This window comes from Acinonyx jubatus, chromosome E1, assembly GCF_027475565.1.
Source record: "Acinonyx jubatus isolate Ajub_Pintada_27869175 chromosome E1, VMU_Ajub_asm_v1.0, whole genome shotgun sequence".
Taxonomy (NCBI): domain Eukaryota; kingdom Metazoa; phylum Chordata; class Mammalia; order Carnivora; family Felidae; genus Acinonyx; species Acinonyx jubatus.
In genome coordinates, this window is record NC_069397.1 from 50,435,032 (window position 1) to 50,458,312 (window position 23,281).

Genomic DNA, 23,281 nt, shown 5'->3' on the forward strand with positions numbered 1-23,281 from the left:
TTCACCTGTGCTCAGTCAATAACAAATTCGCAGGAAAAAACATTAAATGGGTGGGGGAACCAGATTTATCATGGGAGGGGGGGGATTTTTTTGGTAATACTTTGGTCCATTTCAACACTATATAGTAAGTTGGGAATACAGGTCTTAACTCAGGTAATTCTGATTGAATACACATTTTCCAAGTTATATGAATAATGAAGATGGTGTAGATTGTCTCTGCACAAACCAATTTAAGTAGCACATTAAATGATACTATGTTAGCCTCTCCTTGCCCTTATGCCATTCTATAGCTTAGTAGCATGATTACTATTTAATAAAGGGAAAGTAAGTATGAAACAAAAATTGGAAAACAAAGACCTATCATTTATTTATATTTCTTATATTTTTTCGGTTTTGTAGATAGATTGCAGATAGTTAGGAAAAAATATATTGCTCATTCCAATAAGTTTTTTTAATTAGAAAAAAAACTACTTTCTTTGGGATTTTTAATTATAAAGTTTTATTTCCTGAACCACTAAGTTGTTATCATAGATGTTTAAAATATTCCTGTGGTTATAATTTATTAGTTTTTGAAAAATGCAGATAATAACCAGCTGGCCCAAAATGTATATTGCAAATATTTTTGCAAAATTAAGGGTAGCTTCTTAAGGACAATTTGGTGATCACTATTAAGTCTCCCACCCATATCTAGTTTGGATTAGGATGTTGTTTGCATTTGTGGGGAGTTTGTTTATGTCTTTTATTCTCCACAAACTAAATTATACCCTTGGGCCATCAAAATGTATATTTACTTATCTATCAAGGTCTCACCGTGAGCTTTCATTTTATGCAATGAATAATGGCCTGACCCAGCCCTTTCAAGATCAATGAGACTGCAAGTAATATAGTCTAACTGAATTGTCTCTGCTCACAGAGCTGGTAAGGAGGAGAAATGGCCATTGAATGGCATTTTGACTCCTCATCAAGAATTCAGCAGAGAGGGCACCATTTAATCTAAATTAACAGACTTGAAAGGAGTAAAGGAAAATAACCAGATGCGTTCATACCTCGACAATCCTTATTCTTCCGGTTAATATAGTTAGCTGGAGACCATGGTTTTCAGAGTCAGGAAAAACTCAACTCAAACATCAGTTGGCTGTTATCGAACCTTGCAGATGCTTTATTTATCCTCTTGTAAAATGGAGTAGAAATAGTCTAATTACTGAATAACGTAATAACTGTCTGAAAAGCCCCTGCCAGATAGTGAATATGCACTAATTGGTTTATGCATTTATGATGTACGTATTTTAGTATTTGATGTATTTTATTATGATGACGTATTTTATTATTTCTCACACCTAAATGTCTGTTGCAGATTGTCACAGGAGAAATGGATACAGCAATGGTCAGTTCTCCACTGAGAGGTGTTTAACTTTTCGGGAGATATTAGGCAATATCTGGAGACGGTTTTGTTATCACAACGGGGAAGAGACAGAAGGTGCCCCTGGCATCTAGCAGGTAGAATCCAGGAACATTGCTAAATATCCCACAACACAGAGAACAGACCTCACAACAATAACCTGGCCTAAAATAACAAGGTAGAGATGGAAAAATCCTGGGATGTGTTGAAAACATCCTAAAGTTCTTCACCTCCAATGACCTGAGGACAAAAATGGATCCTCATTGCCCATAAGGTAAATGCAAGTTAAATTATGGCTTAGGTTTAATTATTTTCAATTAAACTTATTATAACTAACATTTTACTTCAACAAAGCAGTTTTCTGACACGCTTTTAAGTTTTCATGTTTTATATCATATGCATGAAATATAATCATGGTATGTTCCTTACAGAAATTCAGGAGACGATTATAAATGGCATGATTCAAGAAATATTTTTAAAATTGAGCTTACAGAATCTGTGAGATCTTATCGAACTTGTTGGCTTGGGAATATATGTATATATGTATATAAATACCCACATGTATATTCATACATACTTATATACAAATATAGACATATATACTTATATACTATATATACTGTATTTATATATATGCTATATATATCCTGAGCTTTCCAATGAAACAACTATGAGGAAGGAAAATATCTAATTGCAGATCCACCTAATTCTCCTAAATCATCAATCATCTGGCTGAGGTATTTGACATTTAGAAGTGTTTCTGCTTGGGGCACCTGGGTGGCTCAGTCAGTTAAGTGTCCGACTCCTGATTTTGGTTCAGGTCATGATCTCCCAGTTTGTGGGTTGAAGCTCTGCATCAGGTTCTGTGCTGATGGCATGGGACCTGGTTGGGATTCTCTCTCTCCCTCTGTCTCTGCCTCTCTCTTTTTCTCACTCTCAAATACATAAATAAATATTTTTTTAAATAGAAATGCTTCTGCTTAACAACAAACAGATGACTGCCAAGATATCATTCAGGTTATTGTCCTCATTTTTGCTTCACTTTTTCTCCTTGTCCCCCAAGGATCCTTGAAAACCCTAGAGACTGAAGAACAATTCTAATTTCTTTGACTGGATTGTAAAACATCCCATGCTGATAAGATTATTTTCCAATCAAGGTACATGCACTATACTGAATCAAAAACACTATCTATAGAATCTGAGTGCCACCTCCAAAAATAAAAAGACTACATAGAAATGCTAGAAATCCCAGTAAAAAGGATTATAATTTTCTTCTCCTCATTTATCTCTCTTTCTTCATTTCCTAAGTTTCTCCTTATTTGAGATAAAAGAGCAATATCTCTGGACTTACAGATTGAAGACATTGACCAATTGCCCACCAACTATGTCATTGAGAAACTTTGGTTTTGAGCACATTTTTTTTTACCTCAGTTGTATTTTTTTAAAATTTTTAATGTTTATTTTTGAGAGAGAGAGCATGAACAGGAGAGAGGCAGAGAGAGAGAGAGAGAGACACAGAATCTGAAGCAGGATCCAGGCTCTGAGCTGTCAGCACAGAACCTGATGCAGGGCTCGAACTCACAAACTTCCAGATCATGACCTGAGCTGAAGTCAGATGATTAACCGACTAAGCTACCCAGGCACCCCTTACCTCAGTTGTATTTTTTAAGTGAAGATGATACCTGCAGTGTAGAGGTTTTTTCGTATATGCGTATATATATTTTAAATATTAATGTTCTTATACATATTTGAAATATTAACAGAGGTATAGACAGGCATTTTTTAAAAATCTCCAATGTCTGTTTACCTATTTAAAATCACTTGAATGGAGGAATTTTAGTAAAGAATACCAATTAAATCCTCAAAGGTCGAGAAAACTATAGCAAATTCAATAAGGCACTTATTACTGGCTTATCTATAGAGAACACCCACTGAGTTGACTGTGTATTTTTTTCTGTGACCAAAATAAATTCATGTTCTCTGCCCCAGAAATGTGACTCCTTACCTGAAACTTATGATTTTTCCCAAGATTTCTAGACAAGTTAATATGTTTAAAATAATTGAATAGTACACTAAGTTTAGTTTGCTAAGTTTAGTTTGAGAAGGATTATAGACCATTGCTCAGCGATATACAGTAATCAAGAATGCTGAGGTTAATTAGGGGGTATTATCTAATATAAAATAATGACTTAATACATGCAAAACACATTTAGTCTTTATCATGTGTCAGGCATGCTTAAATATAAGGTATGATTATCATCAACACCATCATGTGAAGGACAGGAGCAGACAAATAGAATTTACATATCTTTTCACTCAGCTTGAATTCATTGGAACTTAGGGCTAAGTTAAAGGCCATGTAATCATATTCACTCATTATTGTATTTATTTGACTTCATTGAATTAATTCCTTTATTCATTCATTCAACAAATATGTTTGAGCCCAGTGCTGGCTCCTGGAGATACAAAGACAACCAATAACATTTAATTCCTCCTCTCAAGAAGCTCACAGTCTATCAGGGGAAGCAGACATCAGTCAGATGATAATACAAACTGCACGCATGACTGTAAACGTGCTGTTTTGGTGAAGGAGAGGGAGTGCAGGTAGGCGATGTCAGGTATAGAAGCTTCTGTGGGGAAGAAATGTGGGATCTGGATGCTGTGGATGGAATCAGAGTTCAAAGGTGAGGGTAGAGCATCACCGACAGGGAACAGCACTCATCGTTCGTGTGCGTGGAGGGCATGTGTCATCAATAAAACGAGAAGCTGAACAAAGGTCCTGGGACCAGAGGACAGAGAGAAAGGGAGCACTTAGGGAGTGGTGATCGTATTTACGGAACATAAGCATTTGGTTTACACATTTTAAATATGCCACTCCAGGGGCGCCTGGGTGGCTCAGTCAGTGATGCACTGGACTCTTGACTTCAGCTCAGGTCATGATCTCACGGATTGGGAGTTCGAGCCCTGCATCATGCTGACAGTGTGGAGCCTGCTTGGGATTCTCTCCCTCTCTGTTTCTCTCTCTCCGTCTCTCTCTACCCTTCCCCCACCCATGCTGTGCATCTCTCTCTCTCTCTCTCAAACTAACTAAATAAACAAACAAACTTTAAAAAAAAGACGCCACTTCATTTACTTCTTCAAAGATTCCTGTGAGGTAGACACTATCAATAACTCAGTTTCCTCGTTGAGGATATCCAGGGTCAGAGAAGTTAATGACCTTACACAGGATCTACTCCCAGCTAGAAACTGGCAGAGCTGGGGCTCAACTGCTGATGCTGAGGGTCTAAGCCTCACCATAGTGTGGAGGTTAAGAGGCTAGTATGGCTCAGACCACACAGGGACCTGGTGATTTGTTGTTGTTGTTGCTTTCTTTATTCTAAGAGCAATACAACGACATTGAAGGATTTTTAACTGGCAATGGCTTAGACCTGGTTTAGGTCTAAAAACCCAAATGAGTCTACCTGCGTTTGTGGAAAATCTAAGATTGGCTTACTTGGTGCAACCACGAAACAAAGACAAGTTACGAGGTGGTTGGAAACATCGTGGGAAGACGACATGGCACTGTGCAGCAGAAATGGAGAGAAGCGGGTGATGCATATGGTGAATTCATCTGCAAACTCCATACTTACCTTGTGTGAATGCCTACAGCCGAACATCTGATTTATACACTGATTAGTTAAAACTCCTTTGATTGGCAATTAATTGGTTTATAGAATTAAATTCAAGACTAAAGCCGTCTATCTAGCAATTGATGTATCGATTTTATGATTTCACTATAAAAAACTGAGGTCGAATCCCCTTGTCCTGGATTTCTATCCAACTAAAAGTTTCTGATGTCTGCAGTGGTCCCACTTGATCTCCATCCAATTTTCTCACACATTTTCATGTGTAAAATTACATGTGAATACACCAATAAAAATTTAGTCCCTTTTAATATTTAAATAAAACAAACTAACTTAGCTCTAGTATTCAGAATGCCAACTTGAAAAACAAGGGGAAATTATTATTGCTTAGGTATTCCTGTTGCACAGATTAGGAAATAGAAACTCAGACAAAGAGATTTCCCCTAAAGCTACTCTACTCGAAATGATGGAGCCAGTATTCACACTCAGGCATTTGTCACCAATTAATGTCACAAGGTTAATGCTTCTCAAAGAATGGAAAACTCAAGGTTAAACCATCCAGGGCTCCTGGGTGGCTGTGTCGGTTAAGCGGTTGACTCTTGTTTTCAGCTCAGGTCATGATCTCATGTCATGATCTCATGGTCAGCGAGTTCGAGCCCTGCATCAGACTCCATGCTGAAGGTACAGAGCCTGCTTGGGATTCCCTCTCTCTCTCTCTCTCTCTCTCTCTCTGTCAAAATAAAGAAATAATCTTAAAAAGAAAAGATTAAACCATCCACTTACAATCCATAAGAAGAAACTATTTTTTGTTAAATTATTATACATGTTAATAATTATAATCCATGAATTTATAATTATTCTTCTTTCAGACAGCAGCCTTGGTTGTTCAGTGACATCACTTAGAAATCCTAACGTTGAGTACAAAATGGGCTGAAGAATCAAAACGTTTCTGAAGGATAAGAAATGTCCACAACTCATCTAGCTATCTTTAGATCGAAGACTCTGTGGGTGTGCACGTGTGTGTGCACCGAATAATCTTCTTAACATGCGGTGTGTCTGTAAACATAGCCAGTGATGCTAACATAACACAGCCTCAATACACCTTAAGGTAACTTGAAGAAAAAAATACCTGCCATCAATGATATCTGAGCTAGTAGTTTAAAAATAAAACAAAACAAGGACAAAAACCTTTCAAGTCTTTGAAATTCTGCTCTTGAAGGAAATGCCTTGAAAAACCATCTTGGGCATTTTCCGTACTCTCCTTGTTCAGGGAACCACTGAGAATGTGTAAGATTTGTGCTTTATATTTGAAACCAAATACTTTCTGTGTTGTCAGATTTCTTTGAAAGATCCTTGTTTTTAAGATGTTTGTCACCACTTGGAAGTGAAACAAAGTATAGAGGGTTTTCGTCCTGGAGACATTTTGTTCTCCCGGTCCCCAATCTAGGCATTCGGAACCACACAGTTTTAGGAAGAATACTTCTTTTTAGGTTTATTAAATGTTAACTCTGCTCAGGCCTCTTAGAGGACTACAGACACTGATTGCAAGTTTCCTAAACTTGCTACGAATTTGTAGTGCTGAGAATTTCTCCTCATAGAACATTCTTGATAGTTTAGACTATTTCCTGTCAAAAAAGAAGGAAAGAAAAACAACATCCTTTCCTGTAGTGAAAAGGTTTCAGATTCCAAAATCTAATATTTCTACAATGGTGAAATATGCTATTAATTAGAGTTAAGAATGAATGAATGAATGAATGAATAAATGCCTTGCCTTTTTACTGAGAACTCACAGAGTATAATGAATACAGGAGGGAATTTTCACGGACTCACACCAGGAGACACCACCAAGAGTCAAAACCTGGCAGAGAATTGCAAAGGGCATGGTTTTTAAAATAGGCAGGGATTGGGGCGTCTGGGTGGCTCAGTCGGTTGAGCTTCCGACTTCGGCCCAGGTCATGATCTCACTGCCCGTGAGTTCGAGCCCCGCATTGGGCTCTGGGCTGACAGCTCAGAGCGTGGAGCCTGCTTCAGATTCTGTGTCTCCCTCTCTCTCTGGCCTTCTCCCATTCATGCTCTGTCTCTCTCTGTCTCAAAAATAAAATAAAACATTAAAAAAATAAAATGAAATAAAATAAAATCGGCAGGGATTGCGTGTCTGGATGTCTGTGGCAGACTGTTTGCAAGGGTGGCCAAAAGAACGATTCTCCCTTGTCTGCACCACTGGCTTGGTCCCTCTCACAATGACTCTGGATTTAGGCAAAGCAAAGGAACAATGACACACTTGATGTACCTGAGCTGTGAAAAGTGTTCAGATCTGGGACCACTGTGACCACCCCCATGGGACGGAGTCTTGGCCCCATCCTGCTGGAACCTGAGAGACATGTGACTTGGTCACCTCAGCCTTTCACCTGGTCTGGAGCTGAGCATCTGAGTGCTAGTGAGGGCATCCTAGACCAGCATCGGGCAGCCTAGCCCAAACTCGAAGAACCATTCAGCTGATCTACAGGTCTATGAAAATTCAGTTAATAAGTATTGGAGTCTTTTTGCGCTACTGTAATCAAGGACTACAACAAGAGACCACATATAAGGGACTGTATTTACAGAGATTTTTAATCTTTGATAGTTCTTCTATCATCCAGGTTCCAAACGGAATGAGCAGGTGCACTCAGAGACTTTGAGGGGAATTTAATGAAGGAGTTATTTACAGAAGTGAGGGCAGGCATAAACGAACCATTTGGTGATGCTGAGATTTCCAAAACTAGGGACATTGGACTGGTTTACCACTTCTGCACCTCAGAGAGGATAAGGTAAAAGGGTCCAGCAGGATCCATTGAAAATAATGGGAGGGCGAGCGAGACGAGCCCGTCAACAAGCAGTGTTTAGGGAAACACAGGTGCTGATGTGTAGCTGGAGTAGGGAAGAAATGCTCGGGTATTTCTCTCCCTATTCTCTTACCGGCCAACCAAATCAGAAGGCAGAAGGTTAGGAAATGCAGGGGATTCATCCCTGGGGTGCAAGCCTCCCAGGCTACGGGACGGGACCGAGAAGGAGAGAGCATGGTGTGCAGGGAGAGGGGAGAGGTAAGGCTACAGCTCTACCTAAGGGTGTTACGCACTACCATGCTCGTCATCGGCTCGGCCTACAACAGCAACAAGCTCAGGGCAGAGTAAAAAGGCCGCCATCCAAGGGTACTACAATCTGAAATGGCACACAGTCCGGTGTATGATCTGGGAGTTTGATCACATGCGATGTGAATTCTGTTTCTGCCATGTAGATAGAGCTCGATAACAGGCAGACAGCCTGCCCCGGGCCTCAGTTGTACCAGGTGTGCAAATGCAACAATAATAACCTCTAAAAGGTTTACAGGGATACTTCACGTGGAAATACTAGTTTCTTCCTTGCTAGAAATATCACTGCGCTCCCCCCCACCCCACAAATGCCCTTTAAAAATGTAACACTGCGGGGCGCCTGGGAGACTCAGTTAAGTGCCAACTTTGGCTTAGGCCATGATCTTATGGTTCGTGAGTTCGAGCCCAGCATGGGGCTCTGTGCCTACAGCTCAGAGCCTGGAGCCTGCTTCGGATTCTGTGTCTCCCTCTCTCTCTGCCCCTCCCCTCCCCTCCCCTACTCCCTCTCTCTCTCTCTCTCTCTCAAAAATACAGAAACTTTTTTAAAAAGTTTATCTTTAAAAAAAATAAAAATGTAACATTGCATTTCAAAATAGTTATTACTGCCTACACGAAAATCCCCAGATCTCAGCCAGTAACCTACCAGATTCCGAAAGGTTCACTTTTCCTTTCTCAATCTTTCAAAGTTATAAATAAATCCTACTTTTATGTGCATTGTGGCCTATATTGTTTCAGAGATTGGTTTCCCTAATCCGTATTTTTCTTCCTCAAGGTTTTCACACGCCCACACACCGAGACGCACACTTCTTTTCTTCTATGCCTCGAGTATCAGTTTCTTATCAAGTGCAGTTCAGCCCCAAATCACAATCTCCCAGCAAAATGAAATCAAGACCAGAGACTTTCCAAAAATCAGTGGATTGTATACTTACAGAAATACCACCCCACATTTCATTATTAATCAAATCCATTTGCATGCTGCTAATATTCTGTAGACTCTTATTATAACTGGTATTAATTCTGTCTCTTAGATGTTGTGAATTCTCTAAGATTCTGTTGGCCAACAGTGCCTGGGCCGAATCTGAAAATGTGTATGTTTGATGTAGCTTGTGATGTGAGGAAATAATCTTACAGCCTTAAAATCCTTCATTAAATTCAATATTATCTTAAGAAATCCTAATTAACTTAATCTTCACCTCCATCTTCATTTTCTTTTCGGTGACTTCATTCTAGGCTGGCCTGCCCATGACCTGGAGAACATTGGCTTCACATTAGATGAAATGTTACTAAAGCCTCAGAAAATAACCTTTTAATTACCTTTTAAACTCTATAAAGAGAATTTGCTTTCTAGCGTGACATCATCCCGTGGTGGTTTTAGCACACTCATTTTAGTCCCTTGCTGTGCTAACTTATCTTGGTTTACAGAGATAACCAACCAGATGTTGAAATATTAAAATAGGTTATCTCTGTGCATTTCTACTCAAAGAGGTTGCCACCAAAGAATACCTCCACGTTTCCCACACAGTTTTGCACTTATTTATTACACATTTATTCCGTAGTGTCTCGCAAAGAGCACTGCAAATAACGGTCTGGTTGGCATGATCACAAAGATTCTGAGGAAGCAAAAGAATCTGTAGAGACACAATGACAAGCGGTCATTTTTAAAGTCCTTGAAATAATGCCAAAGCAATTTTATAGCAACACATATGGGTCGTCCTACGCACCCCAGATCTTCTGTATAATACAGTCAATACCACATTTTACAAAATGATACTCCTATTTTTTTCTGATGATTAGATAGAACCTTCAAAAGGAAGTTGTGGGAGACCAGCTTCAAAATGAAAAACTTGAAGTTTTTTCAACTTTTAGGTCTTATTTTCAGCCTACCTACCATTTGTAGAAACATGATTCCCACAAATTTACCTGGTTAACTGTTTGATCCATGTGCATTGGCCAGCCGCCATGTTTTTGAAACGTGTTTTCATTCATAGATACCTAGATGATGTAGATTCTCTTTTTTTATTTTTTTAAATGTTTATTTATTTCTGAGACAGAGAGAGATAGAACATGAGTAGGGGAGGGGCAGAGAGAGAGGGAGACACGGAATCAGAAGCAAGCTCCAGGCTCTGAGCTGTCAGCACAGAGCCTGACGCGGGGCTTGAACTCACAAACCGTGAGATCATGCCCTGAGCCAAAGTCGGTCGCTCAACCGACTGAGCCACCCAGGCGCCCCAAGATGATGTATATTCTTAAAAGAATAAAATCTGGATTGGTTTTTACATACAATGTATGTATTAAATTATAAAATGTTGAATGGAAAAAATTTACTTATTCAGCCATGCATTTAAACATATTTTCTAATCGCTGGTCTGGAAATGGAAGACAAATACAAAAGAATCCTATTTAAGTTATCCAAAAATTATAAAGCGAGGGGCACCGAGGTGGCCCAGTTGGTTAATCATTAAACTCTTGATTTCAGCTCAGATCATGATCTCAGGGTTCGTGAGTTTGAGCCCCACATAGGGCTTTACATTGACGGGGCAGAGCCTGCTTGGGATTCTGTCTCCCTCTCTCTCTGCCCCTCCCCCAATTGTGTGCTCTCTCACTCTCTCAAAATAAATAAATAAACTTTAAAAAAGTATAAAGCGAGAAACCTTGGATATTTACTATAGAAGTTGATCGCTATAGGATGAGAAAGTACAGGTACATTTAATCTTCACCTGGGAGAGAAAGTGGCCTTGGAGTTGTGCTTTGAGCACGGGTAGGATTTGGTTATCTAGGATAGACGATGCAATCACTCCAGATGTGGAAAATAAGTTTAGCAAAGGTGGCAGGATGTATGATGAGTGGTCAGAAGTGAGGGCACTCTAATAAAGGAAGGTTCTACATCAGCACAGGGAATGCTTCAAACAACATGGATTTGTGCTTTAAAAACTTAGTTCCTATGGGATATTGAATCAATGGAAGGGGAAAGACAAATTGCATCAGGCCCTTCAGAGGCCACCATGGTAGTAGAAATTACTGTCACCAATCTTTGCTGTCATACCCATATATCCCTGATTATTATTTATTTATTCATAATTTATGTGCATATATTTATATATTATTCCATCAATATATGATGTAGACTATCATACATGCATAGAAATAGAAATGAAAAGACAAATGCCACATTTATTTTATTTTATTTTTTAGATTCCACCTATAAGTGAGAGCAAATGACTTTTCTCCTCTGACTTATTTTACTTTAACATAATGCCTTCAAGGCCCATTCATGTTGTCACAAATGACAAGATTGCTTTATTTTTCAGGGATGAATTATATTCCATTATGTGTGCATATGTATCACATTTTGCATATATGTTTCTCCCAGTAACTAACATAGTACTAAAATGCTTAAGTCTTACGTCACATTATATTCAGCTGTGTCTTATATGAGCCCGCTCTCCTTGCCCTCCTCTACGCCCCCCCCAAAACCGGCCAGTCTCAGACTCTCAGTACCATTCTGAAGGATTAATTCTGTCACCCAACTGTTCCTAACTGTTCCTGGTGCTCTGCTTAGATTGTATGGTAAGAAATCCTATTTAACTTTCCAGATTAATCTCTATTGTTCACTTTTATCCAAGACATAGATTTTTTTTTTTTTTTAGAAACATCTCTCATTTTCAGGAAAGAAGGCTAAGTGATCACTTGATATATATCCCTTTTCTATCTCGTCTCAGTTACTTGGCTTCTGCCTAGTTTTCTAGATAATTCCCATTACTTTTCTTCCCCCTATTATCCAAGTAAATGACAATTATTTGTTTTAAATATTTATTTATTTATTTATTTATTTATTTATTTATTTATTTTGAGAGAGAGAGAGAGAGAGAGTATGTGCAAGAGTGAGGGAGGGGCAGAGAGAGAAGGGGAGAGAGAAAATCCTAAGCAGGCTCTGTGCTATCAGTGCAGAGCCCAACCCAGCGCTCAATCTTACGAACTGTGACATCACGACCTGAGCTGAAATCAAGAATCAGATGATCACCTGACTGAGCCACCCAGGTGCCCCAATATATGATAATTCTTCAGAGAAAAATGAGTTCCCTGATTTTAGGAACTTTTTTATTCATGTCTAATTTATGGTATTGTCAGAACACAAAATATATGTGCAAGTGTAAATTTCACAGACTTGTTCGCAAATAATAATAATAATAACATATTTATCTATGAGTCACCCTAATCTTTATTTCAAATTATCATTTGGCTCTCTGATAGAATATGAATCTTGTCAATTAAAACTTAAGTTAAACTATTTCTTTCTGAAGGTGCACTAAGTTTCAGAACAGAGGAAGGTTTGGGAATAATCAATTTCCATCATTTGGAGCACAATACACATATCTAATGGCCCCAGACCATTTTTGGCCATATGTAGGAATGCTTGTCTTCAACACAACCTATTGAGAACCTACTATTTGCCTGCTTCTGAGCTAACCAGTGGATAGATTTTTAATAAATGAATGAAGGCTTTCATAACTTCAGTTATGGTTTCAAGTCTCCCCCTTCACTGAACTGTTCAAACAGGTGATAAATGGGATCTGAATATTGGTCTATGTAGATTTGCTCCTCATGCTTCTGGGATAACAGCCCTATGGCGTACTTTTTTTTTTAATTTTTTAGAATGTTTATTTATTTTTGAGAGAGAAAGAGCACAAGTGGGGGAGGGACAGAGAGAGACAGGGAGACACAGAATCTGTATCAGGCTCCAGGCTCTGAGCTGTCAGCACAGAGCCTGGCGTGGTGCTCGAATCCATGAACTGTGAGATCATGACGTGAGCCGAAGTTGGATGGACACTTAACCAACTGAGCCACCCAGTCGCCCAACCCCATGGTGTACTTTAACTAGGCTTTGTAGCCTGAGTACATGATAGGTTTTTTTCATAGTCAAGGTTTTGTGGTAACTCGTTTTCCTTTCTTTATTCTTTTTTCCTTCTGTCAGATTATTTCCTCTGGCCACCATAAACAATCAAAGACTATCTTCAGTTTGAGATAGGAACAGTGTTTGGTAATGCTTATGGCTCGGGAGTCAGACCCTCTAGATCTGATTCTGCACTTGGCCAAAAGTATGATCTAGGATAAGTAATGAAAATCTCTTCATCTTCTTTCTTTTATCTTTTTTAGTTTATTTATTCATTTTGAGAGAAAGAGAGAAAGCACAAGTGGAGGAGGAATAGAGGGAGATTGAAAGAGATTGAGAATCCCAATCAGGCTCTGCACTGACAGCACAGAGCCTGATGTGGGGCTTGAACCCACAAACTATAAGATCATGACCTGACCCAAAATCAAGAGTAGGATGCTTAACCAACTGAGCCACCTAGGTGCCCCCATCTTCTTTATCTTAGTAGGACAATAATAATAATACCCTTCCCTCTAGATTGTTGTGAGTAGTGTGCCCAGCATAAAATGGTAATAATAACACCACTTTCATGAGCATTAAAATCCAATAGGAGAAAAATAGATACACACAAATTGCTTCTGCGTTTTCTGGCATTTATCTCCATGATGCCAGATCCATTTCTGTAAGGTAAGCCATCAGTCTCAGGTTTTCAATGAAAGATTATTCACTCTGGGACCTCAGTTCCTGCATTATTCATGCCATTCTGCATGCAGCCAGATTTATGTGTCAGGAAAAACATACAAATGGAATCCGATTTACTTGCACAAGTTCCTGGAGCATTTGATTTATGTTTGAGTAAATAAAGACATATCTTATAGGTATTGGCTTCCCTTCTCTTTAGGAATGGAAGTGCAATGCTTCAAATTCTTTTCTTGGCAAGCATAGACTTCTGAAGTTGTGCAAGCAATGTGACTTCAAATCATATACTTTCAATTTTCTCCTGTGGTCATTACGCTTTTGTGTTAGCGTCGAGCACTTCCGGGGTCAAGACAATGGAAAAAAATCTACACCACTGGAAAAGGCTCAAGCATTTATAGTTTAGAAACAAATTATATAAGAAACTCAAATACGGAATTCAGATGTAGAAATTTACATAAACCGTTATCAAGCTACGTGGAGTTCGGGCTACAAATGTCATCCCAAATCACCCAAGTGTAGGGGGACATTTAACATTGCCAACAAATAACTCTCCTTCAAGAGGGTCCTAAATTGGTCTGAGCACTGTCATCCAGGCTTGAATCCATTGTATTCATTTTGCATAAGTGTCTCCAGTAGGTGAAGGTATAGATCAGTAGCTATTTTCTCATTCCTTAGTTTTCAATCCAGTTCAAGACCAAGTCTTTGGACAGTCTATGAAATCATTATCAGCACTCCTCAGAAACATCAGAGTCATGGAAAACAAAGAAAGACTGAGCAAGCATCAAAGGAAACTAGGGAGAGGGAGCAACCCAAATACATGTGATACTGTGAATTGGATCCTGGAACAGAAAAAAAAAAGGTATTTATGGAAGCAGGAATGAAATTTAGATAAAGTCTGGGGCTTAGTGAATACAAGCAGCATACCAGTATTGGTTTCTTAGTATTGGTAAATATGCGATAGCAATATGGGACTATACCATTGGGAGAATCTGAAACAGTTGAAGGATATACTGGAATTCTGTACTGTCCTTGAAAATATTCTGTAAATCTAAAATTATTTCAAACAAAAACATTTATTGGGGCACCTGGGTGACTCAGTCAGTTGAGCGTCTGACTCTTGACTTCGACTCAGGTCATGATCTCACGGTTTGTGAGTTTGAGCCCCATGTTGGTCTCTGCACTGACAGTGTGGAGCCTCCTTAGGATTCTCTGTCTCCCTGTCTCTCCCTCTGCTCCTCCCCCACTTGCTCTCTGTCTCTCTCTCTCAAAAAAAAAAAAAATAATAATAAAACGTTTATTAAAGACACACAATGGTAACAAAAGCTCTTTGAATGTGGAATACAAGAAAATTAATGTTTCTTTTTCCTGGTCAGTTTTCTTTTAATGTTTATTTGAGAGAGATAGAGAGTGAGCGGGAGAGGGCCAGAGAGAGAGAGAGGGATACAGAGAATCCCAAGGAGGCTCCACACTGTCAGTGCAGAGTCCAACACGGGGCTCAAACTCACAAACCGTGAGATCATGACCTGAGCTGAAATCAAGAGTCAGACGCTTAACCGAGACACCCAGGAGCCCTTTTGTGGACAGTTTTACACAACAAGAAAGATGTCTCCAGATGATACACAAGCCACTTTCTCTCCTCCTGTCTCTTGAGGTCTAAATTATTATGACCCCCCTGCAAAAATTAGTGAGTCTGCAATGGCAGCGGCATTTCTTAAACATCACCCAATGTGAATGAAGGTTTATTTGCTTATTCATGCAACCCAAAGCTCCTTTTGCTGCTAATTTCTGTAAAAAGTATCCACCCCCAGAACTTGAAAACACATTTTATAGGAAGATATGGTAGCAGATTGATGGAACCCCTACAGTTTAAGTCAGACTTTTAAAACCAACCGTAGTTTTAAATTAGGGTTAATGAATGAGAATACGTAAACTAGAAAGTGAACTTTTCTTTTAAAAAAATCACATTTTATACAACAATAAAAAGGAAAAGAGGACCACTGGTAAATGGGTCCAGAATCTGTCCATTAGCATCATCTCATCTCTCAAAGTAATACCTTTCAGCTGTTACCCAACACCCTCAGAATAAAATTTTCATTGCCTACAACAGCACAGGCGGCACCATGAGTCTATTATCCCTGAATATTTCTCCAGCCTTATCCCATTACCCTTTCTCACTCATCTTCCAATTGTTGCTGTTCAACGCTGTTGGTCTGCCATGGGTGGTCCACCCTGAAGCTAAAAGTAAAGCTTGGGTTTTGGTCTTATTTATAGGGGGCTTTGCGCAGCCATATGCACTTATAAAATTTTCAGAAGTAAGTTATTTGAACTGCACTTGCTTCTGACAATGATCTCTCTCTATTCCAATGTCCCCGTCATTACAGATGCTGTCCCACGATGGGCAACATTGGAGTGACCAAGATCATTGTGGGGTTCTGGCTAAAGGGAAGGAAGATCTGAGGTGCATATGCATGTAATTTTAGGGTGCTGGAAATTTTTGCGTAGTGCATACTCACTTTCATGTATATTTACAAGTTTCTAGGTGCCAGGGTCTGAAAGTCCTCCAAGAATGTATCTACTACTGACTGTACCAACTCATCAGGGGTAGTGACAAAGAAATGAAGAGCCAAGGTCCTATGACGATATGTTGTGTGTCCTACGGTGCCCAGCAATGGGAGAAGGATGTTCACAGAAGAGAAATTTCTTATTTCCACGGAAGCTAATATGTGGAAAATTCTTCCACACCTCATGGCCCTCACGTGAAAGAAAGCTGACTTCCCTAATTTGACAAAATTCCTAAAAATTACAGGATGTCACCAAAAAGTTGTAACACTTAAAGAAACGTTTGTAACTTATCAGAACAACCAACCAACCACACTAGAGGGATGACTGAAATACCTTTTTCTTCTCGGTGCAGAAAATACTCAAAGAAAAGCTTGATGTGTTATGAACAGGCTATCAAAGAGTGGGTAGCCAAAAATGTATGTGAAAGTGTTATAGAAGTATATTTATGTTACTCTCTGTATGTCTTTGTATTATTCACGAACCTTAAAAAATTTGTAATTGTAGTTTCCCTCATTCTAAGTACACATTAATATTCACATCAAGTTATACTTGCAATTTTTTATTATGTTATTTTAAGAGTCCCCAAAAGTGTGTGAACTTCAGGCTTGACAAAACTTAAATCTGCCTCTGTGTGTAAGATAATTTTAAAATTTATAATTGCATGGCAACTGCACCTATTGGACCAAAAGCTTACGTGGAGCCGTCTAGCACCCTAGTGCAAGAATTCACATTTGTAGACAGAGAATCATCTACAACACAGATGCAGGAAGAAACCAGACAGTGTGGCAGCCTGAGTACGGGTCCATCCTCTCTGCCTGACGAGAGCTGGCCTCTTCCTCCACGTCTCCACTTGGCTGGGGTGAATTTCGCGAGTTGCTGAAGTGTGTAGAATCCTTCTTAACACTCTAGCTAAGCTAGATGCCCAATTATGACCACTTAGCTTGGCTCAGTCTATGGCTGTCATATCGCCCATGGCAGGTTGGTGTGACTAAACTCATGCTCCCCTAGCAGGGACTCAATTTCCACCAAACAATTTAAAACAGCAATTAATGATTTGCTTCATAAAATTGGACTAAAAGGTAGTTCTGGGGGGAAGGGAAGAGATTTCGCTGTCTATATGTCAAAAGATATCAGGAAGTAACCTATGTTTACACATGATACTTCAACTTTTGGACTGAAATAACACAGGTATTTATTTCAATTTTTTTTTTATTTCAGAGAAAGAGTGTGCATGCACGCAGGAAAGAGGGGTGGGGGGAGAGAATCTGAAGCAGATTCAATGCCCAGTGCAGAGCCTGACACAGAGCTCAATCCCATGACCCTGGGATCATCACCTGAACCCAATTCAAGAGTCGGGTGCTCAACCGACTGAACCACCCAGGGGGGCCCTATTTTAAATCTTTAAAAAAAAGGTAATGTAATATATTTTAAACCCAAATAATGTCAGGAAAATGAGCAATCTACTGATATCCCCTGCTACCAAGAGCATAAAGAGATAATGATTCCAATATTAAGTTTAGAATACAAAAGAAACCCAAGTACCTTCTCAAGTCAAAAAAGCAAATAAAAGTAATAGCTTAGGTCATTAATATAATTCTTTAGAAAAATGTTCCTTTCTAACATAAAAAATGAATGAGAGGGGCGCCTGGGTGGCGCAGTCGGTTAAGCGTCTGACTTCAGCCAGGTCACGATCTCACGGTCGGTGAGTTCGAGCCCCGCGTCAGGCTCTGGGCTGATGGCTCGGAGCCTGGAGCCTGTTTCCGATTCTGTGTCTCCCTCTCTCTCTGCCCCTCCCCCGTTCATGCTCTGTCTCTCTCTGTCCCAAAAATAAATAAAAAACGTTGAAAAAAATTTTAAAAAAATGAATGAGAATTAATATATACCCAATTTTTATATATACTCATACATGTTCACATATGTATCTACATACACAGAACCCTCCTTCCGCCAGTATTGTGATACAAAATTTATTCCTGTGGCGCCTGGGTGGCTCAGTTGGTTGGGCATCCAACTTGGGCTCAGGTCATGACCTCATGGTTTGTGAGTTTGAGCCCCGCGTCAGGCTCCGTGCTGTGAGCAGAAGCCTGCCTTAGATTCCGTGTCTCCCCCTCTCTCTCTCCCTCCCCACTCACTCTCTGTCTCTCTGCTTCAAAAATAAATAAACATTAAAAAAAAATATTCCTAACAAAACCTCATTCTTGCTATGTGAATACCAATTTCCATAGTTATTTTTGGAGGTTTTTCAGTTCTTTAACTTGCATTTAGATGTTTTGTATAGTAGTTTATTATGGAACTTCATTTCCCTCATTTGGCCATTAAAATGATCTACTTCTACAACGGTATAGTATTTTGCACATATCATTTTTCTTCCTCTCCTCCTCCTGTTCCTCTGTTTCATCTTCTTCTAAGCTCTATTATAACCATGTTCACATTTGTGGCTTTCAAAGAGGGCCAAAATGTACGGCAAAGAAAAACATCGTAAATTCATTATGAAACTCTACTGTGTGTATCCTTATATATTCTCCCGTCCACAAAGAATATATTAATGGGAATTTCTAATTTTGTTCTTCAGAATGAAATAGTGTTGAGTTGTCGAATTCCTGGGCTGCTAATACATTTTAAAGGCTGACACTATTCATTTTGTATGTTGAAAGACACCTTCGAATCCAGTAAATCAACCATTATTGTGAAAAACAGTTGACCTCTTTTTTTCTTTTCCTGTCTCTGCAGGGTACATCAATACTTTCTTGGGCCCAAAGGAAAGAAAGTACACATTCCTCTTATTTCCCAGATTTTCTGGTCCAACTGTACCTGTACTTATTGTCCTACCATTAATTGTCTAGGATCTTCGGTAAAAATCATTGTTTCCCTTCAGCAAGTTTTAGTCTTTTCAAGTCATAAATACGTTGCATATTTCTTTAAATTAAACAAACATTGGGGCACCTGGGTGGCTCAGTCGGTTGAGCTTCTGACTTCGGCTCAGGTCATGATCTCCCAGCTCGTGGGTTCAAGCCCCCACGTCGGGTTCTGTGCTGACAGCTCGGAGCCTGAAGCCTGCTTCCAATTCTGTGTCTCCCTCTCTCTTTGCCCCAACCCACTCGCATTCTGTCTCTGTCTCTCTCAAAAATAAATAAACATTTAAAAAAATTAAATTAAACAAACACGTATTAACTTCCTACATGTGTTATAAAATATTCCGTTACATACTTGTCTTAATCTTCTCAGGCTGCCGTAACAAACATACTATAAACCGGGCATCTTATAAACAGGAAACATGTATTCTCACAGTGCAGGAGGCTGGCAAGTACAAGATCACGGTGCAGACAGGAACAGCGTCTGATGAGAGCTTCCTCATTGATGGTGGTCTCACTGTAACATCCCATGGCCGAAGAAACAAGGAGTGTCCCTGGGGTCTCTTCTAGGGCATGAATCCCTCTGCCTTCAGGATCTAACCACCTCCCAGAGGCCCCACCTCCAAATGTCATCACATTGGGATTACGTTTCACGTATAAACTTTGGCAGGGTGGGGCACAAACATCCAGTCCATAGCAGTATTTTCACAATTGTCAAATCATTCAATATGCAGAATACCCTGGGAAAGAAAGATTCTTGTTGCCAGTTTGCATACAACGAATAGGGGGCTCAGGGAAATTAAAAAAAAAAAAGCCACCAAATGTGCGGAGTGGGGCAGGGCCAGCAGGAGCTCCCCTCCTGGATGTAAGCAACAAAGAGCCTGAAGTCCCACCTCACTTGATCAGCACGTCGGCCGACAGGTTCTGAGGTCTGAAGCATATTACTCAACTTGTCTCAACCTTGACTTTCTTACTTGTAAACTGCAGGCAAATATTAAGTGCCACAGAGGATACCAGCCGGTGATTAAATGAAATAATATATGAAAGGAACCCAAAGTTTATGGTATAAGGTGGTAACAACAGCTGGCTGTGGCATATAATTCTTGAACCCAAATCCAATGATTTCTCCTAAATCTCAGACATGCCTCTTCAAAATCTGCCCATGTAGATGAAGGAAAACAGGCAACAATAGAAAAAAAAAATCATTAAAGATGTGACATTTCAGTCCCAAGCCCAAGACTCCTAGAATTCCAGAATTTAGCAGGCACCTAGCGTCATATTTACGTGTCTCTACCTCCACTTTTAGGGAACTGAGCCTGCATTTCACCCCCACGCCAAGTCTCCTAATTGTATCACGTTATACCAAGTGCAACTCGAGAAAAGTTTTAAAAATGCAATAATCAAGAAGCATAACATGTATATGAGCAAGTGAGGAAACCAGAGAAGCTTTGTTTTCAATTACAGATTTCCACGTAGCCAACTTTGCTGCCTTCCTTCAATGGAAAAAGAGCTTAATGGAAAACTCTCTCCTATACGTTAAAAATCAAATTTGTGAAGATTTTATTAAGGAAAACCAAAACAACTTTCCATTTCTGGTTTTATACATGGAGCAAATATGTTACCCTCACCAGTTGGGGTGGGGTGCAGGGGTGGAAGTGAACGGAGCAAACAGAGCTTTAAAAAAAAAATACAATGTTCTTGATAAAAGCACAGGCCTCAAGTGGCTCTTTTGGTTTAGCTGTTGTGGGTCTCCAATATGATCTCATGGGATACAGCTCATTAAACGATTGTATGAAAACACAAGAAAATCATTTTATCCAAGCGGTAGCCGCTCCAAATTTTCATCTTGAGTTAACCACAGTTCTTAATGTTCCATGAGTACAAGGGAAAGTTCAAATTCAGAAACGCATAAATGAGCTCTCCAAAGGAAGGCATACGTCCTATTTGGTTTCTAGTTCTGGAAATGTTCAGACAACTGTGTATTTTATCAAAACTAAATATAAATATCTTTCAATGCACATCCAATTACCATGCAGATCACTGCGAGTGACTTGTGCGCAACATTCTGGAGCACTGATTCTCTTTTCTTATCATAAAAGCAACCGGCTTAAGTTAAACCTCTTTTCTATTTCAATTGATAGAGTTCTGCATAGCCCATACTCTAGGACAGAAACAGGATTTTCAAAAGGCTGTTACTGTTATGACTCCAACCAGCTACACAGAGATCCTGTCTAGTTTAGATAAATGGCAAATGCTCTTGGGCCATATCTCTGTTACCAGCATTATTTCAAAGTTTTATTCTCACTGGAGACATAAGGGCTACGACCTCCCAATCAAACCGAGAAAGGATAAACTTATCGAAGACTCTTATTTTCAACGTGGAACATCAGTAAACCTTAAATACCTCAAGCTAATGGGAATCTCACCAGTATCCAACACAATGAAAACAATTAAGAGAGGATTTAAGATAATTAACACTGAGCCCGGTTCTACACTAATAGACAAAACCCTTAAGGTAGAAACAGAGGAATAATCCACACGGTAGATTTATAGCTACCTGAATAAGCAGGGCAAAAACCTCTTCAAGGACACAGCCATGATAAACGATGTCTTAAATGCTTTACGTTTAGATCCAAAAACGTGTAAATGTGCCAAAAAGATGCACATCAAGGTAAAACACACGAGCTGCAAATTAATATGCTTTATATAATAGCTGATGTCATTTTCACTTTAAAAAAATGATTCTATGATACTGGCTTTTCCATTCAATAAGAATAGTTCTGGAACAATTTTAATGCCTTAAGGATGTGGCAAAATTCTTGGATTCTTTGTAGTATAAAATCACATTTGAGGGATATGTAAGTCCTAAAATGCATGATGGGTGTAAATGAAGGATCAGTAAGTTTCATAAGCACATCTCTTATACTCCTCTCAAGATGACCACCTTCTTCACCTTATTTGCATTCTTTGTTCAGGATGTGGGGATAACTCCTACATACCGATGCCTCTTAACGGGCCCCCTCGCCTCTGCTAGCACCCCTGAAGAAAACGTCACCTACCCTTCCACCACTATTATCTTTATTTTTTTTACACTTATTTATTTTTGAGAGACAGAGAGAGACAGAGCATGAGCAGGGGAGGGGCAGAGACAGAGGGAGACACAGAATCGGAAGCAGGCTCCAGGCTCCGAGCTGCCAGCGCAGAGCCCGACGCGGGGCTGGAACCCACAGACGGTGAGATGGTGACCTGAGCCGAAGTCCGACACTCAACCGACTGAGCCACCCAGGCGCCCCAGCACCACTGTTATCTTTAAACAAGTCAGATGTAAACATGTCAATTCTCAGCTGAAAACTTAATAGATCCTCCTAGCCCATGAATGATAAAGTTTGATCTAAGATCTTAGCTTTATGGACAATGGCTTTGATGATTTCCAATTTTATCATCTACTATTTGCCTTTCCTGTACCTCTGCACACCATGATCTCACAACATCAGACTGTAGTTTCTTAGAGACAACGTGTCCATTTAATACCTACTTGTCTTCACAACTTACTCTTCTCTCTGTCTGGGTTAAGAATAATTTCCACCCCTCCCCACGCCCCTCAACAACCTGCCCCCTTTATGTATGTCTGGGTAACAGTTATGGTTCAGAAGAAAGACAGCGCTGGCATATACATGGTTTCATGACAATCCCTGTGTGTCTCATTTTGTTTTACCCTCTCCTCTAGAGTACTTTGGCATCTTGGGGTGCCTGGGTGGCTCAGTCAGTTGAGTGTCCGACTTTGGCTTGGGCTCTGTGCTGACAGCTCAGAGCCTGGAGCCTGCTTCAGATTCTGTGTCTCCCTCTCTCTCTCTGCTCCTCCCCTGCTCATGCTCTGTCTGTCTCTGTCTCAAAAATAAATAAAAACATTAAAAAAAAATTTAGAATACTTTGGCATCTTAACTACACTTTTATTATTGCATTTATTTATTCTTCAGTCTTATGATTAGTGTAGTACATACTCAGTTTTGAGTTCTACTGTTATTTGTTTCCTTCTTAAGTTTTTATTTAAATTCCAGTTAATTAACATCCAGTGTAATGTTAGTTTCAGGAGTAGCATTTAGTGACTCATCAGTTACATACAATACCCGGTGCTCATCACAACCAGT

At 39.6% G+C, this 23,281-nt stretch overlaps 1 long non-coding RNA gene across 1 annotated transcript; it reads left to right on the forward strand.

The window, feature by feature from the left end:
• The first annotated feature begins 13,116 nt into the window (after positions 1–13,116).
• Positions 13,117–14,705, forward strand: LOC128313426 (uncharacterized). Its single transcript, XR_008294124.1, has 3 exons — positions 13,117–13,188; positions 13,223–13,246; positions 14,395–14,705. It is a non-coding gene; the product is annotated as an uncharacterized LOC128313426 (long non-coding RNA).
• The last annotated feature ends 8,576 nt before the right edge of the window (positions 14,706–23,281 follow it).